Raw genomic sequence first — 16073 nt, forward strand, 5'->3', positions numbered from 1 at the left:
CCATTCTATCAATGCAGAGTCAGTGCTATCACTTCAAGGATGATAATAACATGTATTTAGTGACAGGTATGTAGATTAGGTAAAAATTAGATGCATACCTTTGGGGCTGAGATACAACCCACATATGTTCGTAGTTCCATGGTGCTCGGTGATATACATGTTTTTAACATTGGCTCAATTGCTAATGTTTTCCTTAAGGGGCTAGACTCTGATCTTATATTCTCACCAGACTCTATCTAGGATGAGGGATTTTTCCTTTCTAAGAATAAGGTTTGTTATTGGGACATAGGAGACGGTGACTCTGTCAGAGTCCTAGAAAGGAAGGCACCTCTTTAAATGAAATCCAAGGTACTCTTGGTATTTGGAGAGGATGGATCCGTAACTGGGGAGAGCCAGTAGTGCACAGGGCAGCAGATACTAAAAGCATTGCCTAATCTAAGCTGACTCCATGATAGTAACTTTATTTTGACGGGAGGGCAGAGCAAGCAATACAATGCAGGAGGGACCAGGCAAACAACACAGCGCTGGATGGGTGAGGAGGACAGGGCAGGCAACACAACGCAGGGAAGTGAAAAGCTGAAAGCAAAACAACATTAGAGGGGGGCGGGGCAAACAGTACAATGTGAGGACATTAGCGGGACAGGGCTAGAAATGCAGAGCTGGAGGGGATGGGGAACAGGGCAGCCAACCCAAGGTGGGAGGATGGTGGTGCCAACATGGACAGCAGATGGACGGGGGGGGGGGGAGAAGCAACATGAGGGACCACGGGAAGAGGACGATAAAGGGTAAGGAACACGACAGACAGTGGGTGGGAGCAAGCAACACAGCAGACAGTGGGAGGGGAAAAGCAACACCAAGGACAATGGGAGGGGACATGCAGCATGCACTCTAATGGAGTGCTCCCACAGTAAGAAAAAAGCAGCTTGAAAATCTTGAGCACTGGAAGGTCTCAGTCCAAGGTAACAGTACTTGGGCCATGTTCCAGGAAAAAGCCAAACACAAAAAGAGGAAGTCAAGCTTGCGCGTGCTGACCAAAGAGTAGCAAGCATATGAGAGTGACAAAGAATTTTTTTTTCTTACAAGCGATGGTGTCTCAGGCGAAACTTATAAAGGCTTGTTCCCTTGGACTAGTAATTGATTCCACTGCCATTTGCCGCATAACCTAAATGAGGAGTGGTGGAAGTACACATTGGGTGTCGCCCTGTTGGCAGAGTGTAGTATTGAAGAAAGGGCGCTCCAAGCCATGTAGTTTACCACGTAGATTTATTGAGGTGGTAAGTTAGATACAGAGAGGTAAAGTCGGAGCCCACCAGGAGCAGCTTCCCTGCTGCTCAGCCCTTCATCCAACTGATTCACGCATGCACACATTCCAAACACTAACATTCCATCAGGCAGTCATTCTGGCTCAGCAGCAGGATACCACATATCTCCCCCCTTTACAACGCAAAGGAAGGAAGTTTTAAAAGGCATCAAAAAGAGAAAATAAGAGAATGAAATATAGTGAATGGTACACTGAAAGAAGGCATGAAAATGAAATATGGAAAGAGCAAGCAGAGGAAGTACAGTGGATAGGAAGTGAGAGAAAAGACAAGTACAAGCGACTATTACACCATCTTCCTTTTCCACAGAAACACAAAAATAAATACAAACCCGTACAACAGACTAAAAAGGAAACCAAGTAATAAGATCATGTATGCTGGCCAGGCAAACAGGAAAGTACAGGGTGTTAGAAAGAAGTTGAAAAAGGAATGACGAAATAAGTACAGATAACAGTGAAAGAGTGGAAGACAGCCAAAGACCGAAAAAAAAAAAATGATGGCTGTTGTCACACAAGCAGAATACAATAGTGGTATGAAACACAGTAAATAAACGGGTGTTAAGCTCACAAAGGTGGGAAAGGGTGGAAATGGAAAGGTGAGCTACACTATAGTACTTCCCCAAGAGCATGTTGGGTGAAAGTAGAACGTAAAATGAAACCATGTGAATGCAATGTATAAAATGCACAGAAGATGTGATAGTACCACATGAAAGTGTGAACATAGCACACGGAAGAATGCAAAATGAACATAATAGATGTGGGTGCAAGCCACATAACAAAATGTAATATTATGAAGAGTAGATGTGGGTGCAGGCCACATGACAGAACAATGCAAAATGTACGTAATAGATGTGGGTGCAAGCCACATAACAAAATGTAATATTATGGAGAAAGACCACACTGCATAAAATAAAATGCGAAGCAAAGAAGCACAAGAGCACATGGCGTATGCAGAAATACAAATCACTCAAAGAAAGGTTCCCTAAAAGGAAACAAAACATGTAGCATGTAAGTAAACTGCTCACGACATCGAACGATTAAATACAAATGAATAATCCTTGTAGCGCAGCAGATTGAAGCCCTGTAGCGCAGCAGGTTGAAGCCTTGTAGTGCAGTAAGGTAAGGTAAGTACACATAGTGAAGTGTTGACATCACTCTTTGCCCCTGGCAAACTCTCACACAAGTAGAGGGCAGATCCAATTAAGTACTTGTAGAACTGTTTAAATTGTGTGATTTGGTATAAATGTGTCCAAAGTCTGGATGCCAGGAAAGAAGAAAAGGAAACGCAGCAGTACCTGGTTCACTGGTAGAGAAGGCTTGTCCGAAGAGCAATGGAGGAGAGGCAGCAGGTTAGTGAAAAGTCAAAAGTACTTGCAGTGAAGCACAATGAAACGTAACGGATGTATTTGAACTAAATAGAAAGTTCAAGTGCGGTAGTGCTAGATAGCCACTAGCTGGCACTGTTGTATTATTACTAAGCAGAGCATGGTGTAAACCCAACAGTTGTGACTGAAGTAACCTGCGGGAAAATGCGATGATCTATTATGGCGATCCGATGTCCTTGATGAAATTCCATGCATCAGGAGAAAAGCGCTGAAATTGAAGGAGGCACGACGGGGAAACCTTGAGTGGAACGACAGGCGACGATGACGAAGATAAGTTGAATCAACTTTATTGGAAAGCACTGTGCATGGTTGGCAAAGTGGGTAGTGGGCTGGGAGCTGCATGTGAACTTATGGAAGGCGCCAATCACAAAATGGCGGCACACCGACGTGAGAAATGCCAGGTGGCTCCCGGAACGAACATACACCAAACGTTGCCGCGCAGCTGTACAGACACGGAGGGAAGGAGGAACGTCACAGAAGAAAATGAGGAGGCATCGCAGGAGCGTGGAGCAAAGGTAAAGCTGAACGCGCTCTGTGTATAAATTCAAAATGGCAGCGGTTCAACTGCCGTGGCGCAGACACACGGAGTGTCAATGTGCAGCAAATAAAATAAATAAGGAAAAACTCAGTCACGGCCAGTAGACTTTAGATAGACGCATCAGCTCACCGGGGTGGCAAATCCTCACAGCTGTAGGTGCCGGTGAACCATCGCGGCACAGGATGGCTGGTAAAACAAGTATAATGCTCACACCCCAGCAGTACATCAGGGTGGCAACAAGACTGTGAATAACTGGGAATCACGGAGAGATGGTACACTTGGGTAGAGGCACATGCAGAAACAGTAGATCTTCTCCCTTGACGGCAGTCACAGGGAAATGTAGAAAGTGAAGTAAAACTCCTTAAAATGACTCCTCCTCCAAGGTTGCAGTACAAGCAGACAGCAGGACAAGCAGGAAGGCAGCAGAACAGTAGAAGTAGGCTGCAACGGTCGCTCTTATAGGAAACTGCAGTTCCAGAAACACTGTCCGAAAGTGCCTGGACAGTGAGGAAATAGGACAGTAGGCAGACAGTGGACAGCAGTTAGAAAGCAGGCAGAAAGGAACTGGCACAGAAACATTGTGGGCGACCGGTGGAAGGTCACTGGTGGGGCTCGGAGGTGCCAGTTACCTGAGAAGCTCCGCATTGAATCAACAGAAAGTCCTTTAGCTTGATTGTGGGTTCTTGTTCCTTCAGTCTCTTCTTTTCAGACTGTAGTACCCCACTTTTGGTACCAAAATGTAGTATGAAAGAAAGGACACTCCAAGCCAGGTAGTTTACCACGTAGATTTATTGAGGTGGTAAGTTAGACTCGGACTTTACCTCTCTGTATCTAAGTAGGAGCCCCAGCAGGAGCAGCTTCCCTGCTGCTCCGCCCTTCATCCAACTGATTCACGCACGCAAACATTCCAAACACTAACATTCCATCAGGCAGTCATTCTGGCTGAGCAGCAGGATACCACACAGAGCCTGCTAGTGTACTTTAGTGATTGTTGAGGTCACTGAAGGGAAAATCCTGGGCTATTACAGAAAACAAGCCAGGTAGTTCAGCACAGCATTAGGGGCAAAAGAGATATATAACAGGAAAAATGGCTGATAACATTTGAAGAAATCTTCAAACCCAAACAGGATTTGCGAATCGTTGGCTTAGAAATATTGGAAGCCACAGGATGTTGCCAGATCTGCAAGCATGCGTACATACAGATTGATTAGGAAAAGACTTCGAGAAGAGACCTCCAGTCTCCCCAGGTAGCTGGCATGAGATGCGATGTATATAGGTAAAGTTTCAGATTGAGTTCTGTTCTGCAGAAGGGAATGAATCCTGAACGATGCCTTTCCCACTAAATGCAGCCTGCACCATCTGCATGACTGATAGCTGTAAAAGTTCTAATAATCTTAGTGGGTGCGCCGCAGTCTCAGGCTCTGTCTTCTGTAAGCCGTGTCTGTTATTAGCAGAAATTGAAGGACTTCTTTAATGGACAATCTCACACTGACCAAAATATAGTATCTACTAGTATATAGGTGGCTCTTACAACAGTGATGCAGGAAGATCCAATGCTACTCCAGTAAACAAAAGCTGTCTTTTTGGTTTGCTAAAGACATCTTGGAAACTTGCAGAAAGTTGACCTAGGAATGCATTCTCCTTATTGATTATCATTGACTTTGTGGTTTGTAACTCACATTTTCTGGCTTTCTACTTGCTGGCTTTATTTGTTTTTGGCTTTCCAGGTTCAGTTCGTCCCTCCCACTGCCTAAACTGTGTGTTCGAGGCATATGAGCTGCAGATTGTACACTTAGCATAGATCGCCATCTGGTGTTGGGCCCGGATGTTTGCAGTTTGTTTTTCTTCTTGGACAGTCTTTGGAAGTCACGAGTTTGGTGACTCCTCCTTCGGTCCGTACTGCGCATGGGCTTCGGCTCCATCCTCAGATTGTTTTTTTCCGCCATCGGGCTCGGATGTGATACTTCGTGCTCCGGCTTCGAACTTCTACGGTTCCAGCCTCGACGGAAAATCCTCGTTTCTTCGAGTTTCTTCATCATCATCTTCATCTCTCGAAGCGGCACTTTTCTCCATCCCGTACATCGGCACCGGCCTTCGGGCCCTCCTCGACTCCGGTCCCGGCCGATGGAAAGGACTCCGTTCAAAAAGTGCCCAAAATGTGGGTCTAAATTTCCCCACACCGACCTCCATCAGGTGTGTAATCTTTGCCTCTCCCCAGAACACGAGGCCAGAGACTGCCCCGCCTATAAGTCTTTTCGATCGAAGAAAACCATCCGGGATCGAAAAGCTCGACGCACCATGGCGCACTCATCGTCTGCAGCTCCACCGGACATCTTCGGAGACGGCGCCGAAGCTTCGGGGCAAACACACACCGAGCAGGAAGAAGACGTCGTCAGCGCTTCCGAGGCCGACGACTCCGACGTGGAGGACATCACACCGGCGCAGCGGGCCGTGAGTACTGGCCCCCTCCCACCCCCGCGCCCAAAACCAAAGAGACTCAGGTTACTCCCTCGCCTGCCGGCCTGGGCAAAACCAAGACCAAAGCTTCCATCACCCCACCTTCGGGCCCGGTGTCGAAGCCTCCAAAGTCTCACGGCAGCTCGGGATCGAGCCAGCCGACGCCCGGTGCCGAAAAACAGCATCCGGCACCGAAGAAAGCAATATCCAGCTCGACTCCGAAGCCACCGGTGCCGAAGCCTGGACTCTCGGTGCCGACCAAACACAAACACAAATCTGTCGGCACCGACGCTCCGGCGCCGAAAACTCCTTCGACGCCGAAAAAACCGGAGGCCCCAAAAAAGCATGGCGCACACAAACCATCGAAGCCCTCGGTTCCGAAATCACCGGTGCCGACGGACGATTCGGCGCCATTGGCTCTGTTTACACCAGACCCTTTACAAAAGACTCTGTCCAAAGATCCAAAGACTGGGCTATTGACTTTAATTATCAAGAAAAGACGCCTTGATACTCCGGCTCCTCCTCCACCACCCAAACGGAAGGACTCTGCTACTTCTCCCCTCAGAGTGCCCTCCCCACTACCACCTCCCCTACCTCCTCCACCTCCTCCACCCCCTCCCCCTCCCAGGTCTCCGCCACCTTTACCTCACTACTCTCCGGCCCCGTCCCCAGATCCGGATGACGGGGACCCGGACAATTATCCGGCGGACGCCCCAATGGATCCCACTCCACCAGGGACCCCAGACCCATGGGAGGATTACAATAACCCTGATGTACCCGATATTCCTCAGGACGACCTATACCCATCCAGGTCGTCTCCTCCAGAGGACTCCTTAGGGTTCCATCATTTAGTGCAGAGAGCAGCACACTACCATGGGGTGGACATGCACACTGAACCAGTGGAAGACGACTTCTTACTGGATACATTCGACATACAGGACAAATCCACCTCTATCTTACCCATGCTTAAGGGTGTCACCAAGCATGCCGCAGAGGTGTTCAAAGACCCTGTCAGGGCCAGGGTACTAAACCCTAGAATAGAGAAAAAGTATAAGGCGGCACCCACAGACCCTGCATACATTAAGGGCCCTGCTCCCTTAGATTCCCTAGTTGTCTCTACAGCTAGAAAGCGGGCTAACTCCCAGTCCTCAGGAGAAGCCCCACCGCCAGACAAGGAATCCAAACTCCTAGACGCGTCTGGCAAGCGCACCGCCTCTCAAGCTGCAAACATGTGGCGCATTGCAAACACACAAGCGCTACTTGCGCGCTATGACAGAGCACACTACGACGAACTTGAGGCTCTTATGCAGCACCTCCCCGAGAAACACAAGCGTAGGGCTCATGAGCTAATACAGGAGGGTAAACTCATTACAAACACCTCCATTAAGTGTGCCCTCGATGCAGCCGACACTGCTTCTAGAGCCATAAATACCAGTGTCCTGCTTCGTCGCCATGCCTGGCTCAGGATCTCAGGGTTTAAGCCTGAAGTCCAGGCGTCCATACTCAATCACCCCTTTAACCAACAAACTCTCTTTGGGCCCAAGGTAGACGAAGCGTTGGAAAAGATGAAAAAGGACACAGACACAGCAAAGTCTATGGGGGCACTCCAAACACAAGCCTCTAAACGTTCCTTTCGACGCTCCTCCTTTCGTGGCACAGGCAGAGGCTTCTCCACCGATAGCACCTCTACCTCCTACAAATCCCCTCCTCAAAATACCTTTTCAAAGGGCAACCAAAGAGGTGGTTACAGAGGCAACAACAATAAGGGCAGGGGCAAAACTAACAACACCCGTTCTGCCACCCCGCCCACACAATGACTTCCCTCCACTCCCCCCAGACCATTCCACTCCGGTCGGGGGCAGACTACAAAACTTTATCCACGCATGGGAGTCCATAACATCGGACAAATGGGTGACCCAAATCATTCGGTCAGGGTACTGTCTCGAGCTAACATTTACCCCGCCCAATATCCCACCAAGGCACCGCCCAATGTCTCAAGAACATTCCACACTGCTCAAACAGGAGGTACTCTCCCTCCTCCAAAAACACGCTATAGAGCAGGTCCCCATCAATCAGCAAAATCTAGGGGTTTACTCCCTATATTTCCTAATACCAAAGAAAGACGGTACCCTCAGGCCCATTCTGGACCTCCGGCCTCTAAATGCCTACATACATTCAGACCATTTCCATATGGTCACCCTACAACAAGTCCTCCCGCTCCTCTGTCAGGGAGACTTTCTCACAACCTTGGATCTGAAAGACGCATACTTTCACATTCCAATACACCCCTCTCACAGGAAATACCTCAGGTTCGTGGTGGACGGGCAACATTACCAATTCACGGTTCTCCCCTTCGGGGTCACCACCGCACCACGGGTGTTTACCAAATGCCTAGCGGTAGTAGCAGCACACCTCAGACGTCAACACATTCACGTCTTCCCTTACTTAGACGACTGGCTGATAAAAGCCGCGTCTTACCACCAATGCGTGCAGCATACAAACAGCACCATCCAACTGCTCCACCAGCTAGGCTTCACGGTGAACTACCAAAAGTCCCACCTCATACCATCTCACACAAAGCAATATCTCGGGGCCACTATAGACACCTCCAAAGGTATTGCCTATCCAAACACAGCCAGAATCACAAGCATTCAAGCCTTACGCAAAACATTCCTTCCCCAACACTCTCTTCCAGCAAGAGTGTTCATGAAGCTCATAGGAATGATGGCGTCTTGCATCTTTATAGTGCCCCATGCAAGACTACACATGCGTCCACTTCAAGAGTGCCTAGCACAACAGTGGAACCAGGCCCAGGGTCAGCTGACGGATCTGGTGTTGGTGGACGGCCGCACACATCACTCTCTGCAGTGGTGGAACACCACAAACCTTTCCAAAGGGCGGCCGTTCCTGGACCCGGTTCCTCAGGTGATTCTAACAGCGGACGCATCGCTCTCCGGCTGGGGAGCGCACCTCCTACACCTCACAATGCAAGGTCTATGGACACCACAGCAAAAATTGCTCCACATCAACCATCTGGAGCTCTTGGCGATCTTTCTAGCCCTAAAATCTTTCCAAAAACAGATTTCGGGCAAAGCAGTCCTCATTCGCACAGACAACATGACTGCAATGTATTATATCCAAACACAGGGGGGGACACACTCTCCCCAGCTCTCCCGCTTAGCCCAGAGCATATGGAGATGGGCAATTCCCCAAAACATCTTTCTCCTGGCACAACACGTTCCAGGCGTACAAAACACCATGGCAGATCTGCTCAGCAGACAAACGCAACAACTACACGAATGGGAACTGCATCCGCAAGTTCTTCAGCCGTTCTTCCAACAGTGGGGGCATCCTCAGATAGACCTCTTCGCCACCCACGAAAACAAAAAATGCCCAAGCTTCGCCGCCAGATACCCACACCCATTGTCCAAGGGCAATGCGATATGGATGAACTGGTCAGGCAGATTTGCATACGCCTTTCCACCTCTCCCACTAATTCCATTAGTGGTCAGGAAGCTACAACAGCACTCCCTCACACTCATTCTGGTAGCTCCGACGTGGGCCAGGCAGCCGTGGTACACCACGCTACTACAACTATCAGTGGTACCACATCAAAAACTGCCCCTATCCCCATGCCTCCTAACCCAGAACCATGGAGAAATCAGGCACCCGGACCCAGCTCAGCTCAACCTGGCGATCTGGCTCCTGAAATCCTAGAATTCGGATACCTTAACCTTCCCCCTGATTGCATGAACATCATCATGGAAGCCAGACGTCCTACCACTAGAGCATGTTATGCCGCAAAGTGGAAAAGATTTGTTATTTACTGCCGTAACAATACAATCAACCCTTTAGATGCATCCATACAGCACATCATATGCTATCTGCTCCATCTTCACAGGTGTAACCTGGCATATTCATCCATACGCCTACACCTAGCAGCGATCGCTGCTTATCTACAAAACAGACAGCATTTATCTCTCTTCAGAGTGCCCGCTATTAAAGCCTTCATGGAAGGCCTTAAACGAGTAATTCCTCCCAGGGCACCACCTTCCCCTGTATGGAATCTAAATTTAGTTCTTACACGACTAATGGGTCCGCCCTTCGAACCAATGCATAAATGCGAGCTACAGTTTCTCACCTGGAAAACAGCTTTTCTCGTAGCTATCACTTCCCTTAGAAGGGTTGGTGAAATACAAGCGTTCACTATACAGGAACCCTTCATACAAATACATCACAGCAAGGTCATACTTCGCACAAATCCGAAGTTCCTGCCCAAGGTCATTTCCCCCTTCCATCTCAATCAATCGGTGGAATTACCTGTCTTCTTCTCGCAACCTCAATCTGTTGCAGAAAGAGCCTTACACACACTTGATGTAAAAAGGGCCTTGCTATACTACATACAAAGAACGCAACCCTTCAGGAAGACTAAACAATTGTTCGTCTCCTTCTCTCCACCACATAAAGGCAACCCCATTTCTAAATCAGGGATAGCTAGGTGGATTGTAAAATGCATACAGATTTGCTACCAAAAGGCTAAAAGAACATTATCTGTTCCGCCTAAAGCCCATTCTACAAGAAAGTTAGGGGCTTCTATGGCCTTTCTAGGGAATATACCCTTAGATGACATCTGCAAAGCAGCCACATGGTCTACACCGCACACCTTCACAAAACATTACTGTGTAGATGTGCATTCCAAGCAGCAAGCTAGAGTGGGCCAGGCTGTACTAAAGACACTATTTCAAACCACTGCAACGGATACCGGTGGTCGCCGCTAGGGTTGGGTACTGCTATATAATCTATGCTAAGTGTACAATCTGCAGCTCATATGCCTCAAACGGAATATGCTACTTACCAGTATGCATCTGTTCTTGGCATGTAGAGCTGCGGAGTTGTACACGCCCACCCGCCTCCCCGGCTACCTGTATCCGTTCCAGTACATCTTATTTAGATACTACACACATGGGTTTCTCACTGTGATTACCAAGCTCCATCATTTCCCTGTTGGCGAAAAACAATCTGAGGATGGAGCCGAAGCCCATGCGCAGTACGGACCGAAGGAGGAGTCACCAAACTCGTGACTTCCAAAGACTGTCCAAGAAGAAAAACAAACTGCAAACATCCGGGCCCAACACCAGATGGCGATCTATGCTAAGTGTACAACTCTGCAGCTCTACATGCCAAGAACAGATGCATACTGGTAAGTAGCATATTCCTTACTGTAGTCTTCCACAAACTCTGTAAACAGGCCTTTACATTTTGTTCTTATCATGTTGCATTTACTGTGCATTCAAAGACAGAGGTGAAATTACAGTCTGTCTTCCTCCAGGGAGCTGCTTGTTGTACTCTGCTTTCGCTAACTTCAAAGTGAGAGCCTTTATAGGAAAGAGGAATGCAGACAACTCTCCCCACTAGCTTTCTGTAAACAGGCCGTAAACTATTGTTCTTATTTTGTCACGTTTGCTTGGCGTTCAAAAACAGAGGCCAAATTTCAAGCGGTCTTCCGATGGAGCTTGTTTTATATTAGCAAAGACCTAGCTGCTCCCTAATAAATAAGATTTACAAAAGCAATGACAATACAAAATAAGCATTGACATAGCCAAAAGGCTGGCAGCCAACTCCAGACCGATTGTCTTTGCCAGCTAAGAATGAATGTAACGAGACTACTGCAGTATTTATTTTGAAAATAATTTTTTTTGTTTAATCATTTAGCTATGTGGCACTCAATCTTGGCTCGCACCGTCTAACTATACCGGGCAAAATTGGGGTGAGGGCCTATATTTGCAAGTTTACAGAGCAGTGCTTCCGTAATATGTGATTTGACAGAACTGAGGTTTTCTCGAGTAAAAGTGCATGTGAATATATTACCGCGGTAATCAGCCGGCAGAAGCACAGCCAGTCGCTGATGCAAAGCCTTCCCAGTGCCGGAGCACAAAGAAAGGCTGTCCTTGAAAATAAGCACTGGTGTTGATATTAAATAGCAGGTTGCTGAGACGCAAAGCTACAGGTGATCACTGCATAGAGAAGCCCTCAACAATGTATGCAGGTGGATAAACAACAGTTTTACCAGGGGCACCACTGAAGAACCAATGACACTCATGCACTACAAGTCCACAGCCCACTCCTGTGTAACTCTTGATATCCTATTCATATTTGCTAGCTATCTCTTTATTCAATAAGGTCCATCGAAGAGGACATAGCTTTTTCAGTCTGGCTCCTCTTTGAAACTCACTGCCTCCCGGTCTATCCTCTCTCTATCTCTTTTCCTTAAAACTTTAAGACTTGGGCCCTTATGTATCCACACATATTCCCATAGACATAGAATGGGTTAAAACCTTTGATACATCTGCCCCCTGGTCATTCGCAAGTTCTTAATGAATTCAGGTGTTTACAGTGACTTTACCACCCAGCACCATGAAACCTTAAAAGATCTCTGCAAATTAAAAAATTAACTTAAAGAGGCTTGAGGGCTGTTTTTTTATACATGTGCATCAGTGCTGACCCATACCCCATAGACCCCTACAAACAGCACCCAATTAACATAGTCCGACTCTGTCTTCATTAGGCATGGGCTCCCAGTTAACAGTTACCAACCTAGTATCTCTGCCGGCGGCCCAAATTTCACATGTGCAAAAGAGCTGCACCTAAGAGGAAGAGGTGTCTATGGTTGTGTGGTTTCAGCAGGGCTGAACTGGATGTAGCAGGCACCAGGCGTTTTCCCATTGGGCCGGAACGGTGGGGGCCAGTGGGAAACGTTTTTGTTCCTGGGGGCCAGTTTTGAAGCAGTGCTGCAATATCAACCCCCAAAACAAAAAGCAGCAGCAGTGTTTCCCACCAGCACACGCCAGTCTGACTTAATTGCCAGGGCTGGTATACTTTCTCAGTCCGGCTCTCGGTTTGAGGATTCGGGCACTACCTTTTGGGGCCTTATTCATACTAAAGTCCTGCTACTCCGTGACCAAGACATTTACAATTGGGTGAAAGCAACTGATGTTACCCAGTAGTCTGGAAATTAGTGATTAATATCACATGCATGTATAATAGCAAATAACCTGGCATATCGACTTACATAAAGTGCCTGAGTGATCTTAATTGGCATGGCGGTGCCATTTAATGTTGTATCTAATTTGTCCAACACACGAGTGGGTGCCAGTTTTTAACTAGGCACATTATTACAAATGTGAGCAGGGACGAAAGGCCACCAATATGTACCTTTTTTAAGGTCGCCAACGGCCCAATTAGCAGAATCAGGCCGTTTGCGACCAGAAAAAAAGCCTTTTGCTATGTACTAAACCCTAATTGTTATTTGTTACTCTATTACCGATTGGTGTTAGGGGTGTGTTAAGGGCGTCTCTTCCTAATACTGAATCACAGCAGCTTGTAAGAATGTTTTGCGACTGAAATGCGGTCGCAAAACATTCGCATTTTGCCACCAACTTCAAGTTGGTGGTAACCCTTCGCAAAGGGGAAGGGATCCCCAAGAGACCCCTTCCTCTTTGCGAATGGTAGTGCAAAAAGTTTTCAGAGCAGGCAGTGTCCCCACGGACTACTGCCTGCGCGTTAAGACTTAAAAGAAAACTTTTTATATATATATATATATTTTTTTTAAACGGGCTGCATTAAAAAATATATATATTGCATTATTTAAAAGCAATCGCAGACATGGTGTTCTGCTGACCCCATCAGACCACCATCACAGTGAATTTAGCGATTCCTAATGGGTCAGAAATAGCGGACTACCTCATTAATATTTGTGAGTTAGGTCGATGCATCCCCCTAGGAATTGCTAAATGATAGTAATGGAGTTTCTTACATCAGGACTAGTGATTACATAATTGAGATTTGCAGAAAATCATAATTAGCTAATCTCTATTTCCTAATATTGATACATGTGGCCCAAAGCACTCTTACTCTGGCGTGAACAGCAGACATGTGTGGTGCAGGTAGAAAAGGGCTGTGTAAGTTGGCTGCAACCTCTATAAAGTAAGATGGTGCTTATACCTGGTTTTCCTGCTCCCAAGCAACATGCCCTTACATTTTATACAAGGGTGGCTACGTGGCATGCTAGGCCTGCATCGCTGGCTGTAGGAGATGAAGAATGATAAAAAAAAAAATGGAGGGGCGTGGCCAGGTGGATGTAATCCACTCCAGAGACCCATACCAAACGGAGAGCGCATCCAAAGCGCTAGCGACCTCAAATACCTGATTCGGCCCGTAACGATTGAGGGAGTCAGCGGAGCGGTCGGCTCTGCGGAGGATATGCTGCAGAAGTGAGGATGGCCGCTGTGGAATCAAGATGGCGTAGTGAGGGCGTAGGTGAAAGGCCAGTTGCGGGAACGACTCGGAGGACCCGTTGCAGCATCTGGAGGGACGGTGGAGCACTGACGATCCCCCGGGAGGCAAGACGGAGCGGTGGGTGTGAGCCTGGCGGGGGTCCTCTACCCTGCAACACTACGCGTATGCGGCAGCAGGGACTCCGAGTGTTACGGAAGGCCCGTGAGCTGCAGAGACTCCCGTTTGTCCCCCCTGCAACAGCAGAGAGTGACTGGGGCGGAGGACTGATCCTCAAAGAAGCACCAACGACTCCCCCTCTCCCATACACACACACACAAGTCGATTTGCTGACACCGGGGTATGACTTAACGGAGTCCACAAGGGGATCAAGGAAGCCTGCCTGACTTTAAGATGGAGACCATACGATGAGAGCCTACCAGCAGTGGGGGCACGGAGTGACTGAATAGAGGTCTTGCCTACATGCCTGGGGTATGAGGGAGTCGAGCTGAAACTCTGCCCTCTAAAAGTGCATGCAAGGGCTGCGACGCAGTAGCTAACTGTTGATAGCATTTGCCTGACTCCAAGATGGCGCCTGGGAAGCAATACTGAGACACAGTGGGGGCCCAGACTTTCAGTTAAGAGACACAGCATGTTATGTTATGTTATTCGTGATTTGTACAGCGCACGGCTACTCCAAAGAGTGTCCCGGCGCTACAGGAGACCACAGACAACCTACCAAACGAAAAGACGCCCCTAGTCGGCGCCCTATAGAAGAAAAGGAGAACTAAAGCTGAAAAAGCCACGTCTTCAGGTTTCGTCTGATGGTCAAAAGATTAGAATTTTGACATGGTGAGATGGGGAGGCCATTCCAGAGACGAGAAGTCATGACCTGAAATGATTTTCCTCCAACCCGCATAAGCCTGAATATTGGGATTAAGGTCAGTGACTGGGAGGAGGATCTTAAAAAACGTTGAGGCGTGTAAGGCTGAAGTCTTTCCCGTAAGTACGGGGCCCCGATCCCATGGAGGGCCTTAAAAACCAGAACCAGGGCCTTAAAATAAATTCTTTTTTTTCACCGGGAGCCAGTGGAGTGAAGACAGCAGATGTGAGGTATGCGTTCTGGGCTTAGTTAAAAAAAATAGCCCTGGCAGCCACATTCTGTATGATTTGTAGCCGATTCAGTAGATACTCGGGAAGACCCAAGTACAGAGAATTAACATAATCAAGTCTTGATAACACCAGGGCCTGAACCACTGTTTTACGATTCGATACTGGGAGAAGTGGAAGAAAATTTTTCAACATCTTCAAAATCCCAAAACAGGTGCCAGCGACAGATTGGACCTGCGTCTTCATAGAGAGAGCAGAGTCCAATTTGACCCCCAGGTTCTTCACAATCGTCACTTCCGAAAGTGGGGGAGACCTATCCTGTGGCCACCAGGAAAGCCAAGCTTCATGCGTTTGAGAGCTAAAAAAGATAATCTCCGATTTATCGGAGTTACATTTTAACTGGTTATCGTTAAACCATGCAAAAATCTCCCCGAGGCAGTTTTTTATACAGTCCCCGTCAAACTCCGAACCCTTCTCACTGGTGAACAACAACTGAGTGTCGTCCGCATATGACACTATTTTAGCTCCATGTTTTTCAGCGAGAAGGGCGAGGGGGGCAATGTACAAATTAAATAGCGTAGGACTAAGGATAGATCGCTGCGGAACCCCCACATTCAAGGCAGGAATTTCAGCTGAAAAAGGTGGTGTCCACACCATTTGGGAACGATTACTGAGAAAGGATCTCATCCATTTCAGAACCAGGCCTCCAAACCCGCCCTTCTCCAGCCTTTGCAATAAAAGTTTGTGAGGGACGGTATCGAAGGCCGCGGAGAGATCGAGCAACACCAGAACTGCGCTACCGCCCCTATCCAGCGTGGTTTTGACCATCTCGGCCATCTCCAGCAGGGCAGTTTCTGTGCTGAAGTTGGCTCTAAAGCCTGATTGGCTAGGGTGAAAAAGGTTATTTGCCTCAGAAAAATTTGTAATAAGTTCATTTAAAAATTTCTCCAACACTTTGGAGAAGAAGGGCAAAAGAGAAATCGGCCTATAATTG

Source organism: Triturus cristatus, chromosome 3_2 (assembly GCF_964204655.1).
Source record: "Triturus cristatus chromosome 3_2, aTriCri1.1, whole genome shotgun sequence".
NCBI lineage: Eukaryota > Metazoa > Chordata > Amphibia > Caudata > Salamandridae > Triturus > Triturus cristatus.